A 2,907-nucleotide genomic window follows, 5' to 3' on the forward strand; every position below is an offset into this window, starting at 1 on the left:
ACATGAAAATTATCCTAAATAAATACAAACCTCCCTTGTTCATTTGACTAATTAGTTGGCTCGCCTAATTTTATTTATGTCGTGAGATTTAGAAAACACCATAAATAAACCTCCACTAATTACAATATTTCTTGTAGTGCAAGGTGAGAGTTAAGGTTAGTTAAAGAGATATATATAACAAAAGAGAGAAAAATGTATGAAGTGATAGTGTATGAGTTTTATATACTTCACTGTATCATTCACTATCGATATTTAATCATTGTTGACTTTTCAAAAAACGTAATCCAAATGAACGATGAATGATGTAATATCTGTGTATAAATCTTTACATTGACAATATATAGATTTTACACTCATAATAAAAATATAATAAATAATTAAAAGAGCCATGGGTTGTTAAATTTATATATATATATATATATATATAATATAATTTTATACTAACAATATATATAATAATGATAAATATCTGTCCATAGAGCTAAAAGGATAAGTAGATAAAGAATCAAAAGGATAAAAAATAAGGTAATATGATTAACATTTTTTATGATAAAGGTTATGATAAACATAATTACTTCAGTAATAAAATCAAATGAACATAATGTTACAACTTGTGCCAATTACAAAAAAAATAAAAACTAAAACCCTTCAACCAAGAGATGACAAGATTTTATACTATTAAGTTATATATTGCAAAAATCATTCCTTGAGGGTGTTCAGAAAAAAATTAAAAATAAACTATAAGCAAAAAAATATGTTAGGTTGTAAACCTGTAACGAAACATAGGAAAAGGAGAGAGATATTAAGTTGAAAGCCTTTCAAGGCAATTTAGGATCATAATAATTTATGGCAGGTACTTGCATTAGTTATTTTGCACAAATACTTTGAGTAAAATAACAAACTCCATTCAGACTTACTACTCGCCACCCTAAATTCACAAATTGGAAATGCTTTGTGGAGAATCTTAGCTAAAGCCATTGAAGGAAAGATGAAAGTTTAGAATACGCACATTAGGAATAATGGGTTATCGGCATAATTGAAAGTAGTTCAAACAGAAAATTAAGATTTTTTGTCTCATCAAAAGAAATTCCCAACCAACCCACATTGGGGCAATATATAATAGTTCATAATTTGAAAATAAGCAAACTAAATAAAATAAATTATACAACAATTTGATTGGTTAGCATAATTAAAATGAAATAATAATTGAAATCAAAATAAATTAATGGTGGCAAATAATTGGTAAATCCATGATCACTATCCATTTTTTGTTTTGCTAAATAAAAAAAGAAGAAGACATTTAAGATATGTTTAGTGGGCAATTAATGGTACATTAATAAGGAGAATCACTATTTTTTTAACACGTGTCATTTTCCAATATAAAGAGTTTGGAAAACCACATACAAAAGACATTAAGAAAAAGCAAAAGAGAAATAAGAGACACAAATCTCCCTAAATTTGTGCTTGTTTATCCCTATTTGTGTCACTGAGCCACAACTGAAAATGCAATAGATTGTAGCCACACAAAGACACATTCCACTATAGGACTCCCTAGTTACCATGACCCCCTACCCCAAGACGTAGACTTCTCATAGGAGATATCCACCCCCTGTAAAGAACAAAGAACATCAACACAATCGCGAAGTCATGTTGTTAGATATCGTTCTGATCTCTATAGCATACATAGCCTACTTGACATATACATAATATTTAAGGGTTTTGGAGTAGGGGCACCTCTAGATCAACTCAGAAGAGATATCTTCGAGAGGGAATGTAGGTCACAACCATAAATTACATTTGCCCTACTCATTCAAGCAGCCATGCCACACCCATTTCCTCTAACGATGGATATTATAATAATGTATTTCGATAGCACAATGATCCTAATAGCAAGAGCTGATCAATTGCTTGCCAGCAAAAAAAGACCTCTTCACATGAGTGGCGGCTAACATGCTACTACTAATTAGCCCAAAATTTATGTGTATTTGTCATACAGCTTCCCTATGTGCAAAGCTAGTCTCATAAAAGAAGCATAAAATGGGTGTCGAAAGAACAGAGGTTGTGAAACAAAAAGTACTGGAGATTCAAGAATTTGGCTTCATTAGAGAAATAGCATACACCACATGGTTGGCAAATGTGATGTTGGTCAAAAATCTCTATGGGAAATGGAGGATATTATTAAAAGGTAAAAATATCTATGGGAAATGGAGGATATTTTTATTGGCAAAAGGTAAAAATATTATTAAAAGAGAAAATAGTTCAGAAGTTTGGAAAGAAAAAGAGAAGAGGGAGGCTAGAAGCCATTTTAAATTGATGCTAAGACAATCTAGTGAAGAAACCTAATCAGAATAATTGAATGAATCTTTTCTAAGCTTGCCATTGATCTAAAGCCAAGATTCAATCCTTGTAGAATTAAGAATTTGTTGTAAGGAAGGTTAAATAGAGTTGAAAATGAAGTCATTCCTAGAGAATCAAATGGACCAAATAGTAGCAAAATAGATAACACTCCAAAGTTTAGACTGTTACTTATGAGAGAGCATGCCCATATGATTGTTGAAATGTTGAACAGGATGAAGTGGGAATGTGGAGCTAATGTTCAACCAATTATAGAGGTGCTTCAAAATGGACCAATTATTCTAGATGTATAACAACGCTTTCATGCCCTTTCTGTTTGACCGCAGTAATATATGTTATCATTAACAGTGCTCCACAGACGCTCTTGCATTGATTATATACCATAGAGAAACACACAAAAAACCTATCATATAGTATATCAATACAACAGCGCATAGTCCACAAGCGCAGTCATATAGGTCTTACATAAACAGCGTATTTTATAGGTCTTATTAACCGCGCTTATTGTTGTGTTGTTGAAGTTCATATATTTAACAACGCAATAAAAAAAGT

This window comes from Lupinus angustifolius, chromosome LG17, assembly GCF_001865875.1.
Source record: "Lupinus angustifolius cultivar Tanjil chromosome LG17, LupAngTanjil_v1.0, whole genome shotgun sequence".
NCBI lineage: Eukaryota > Viridiplantae > Streptophyta > Magnoliopsida > Fabales > Fabaceae > Lupinus > Lupinus angustifolius.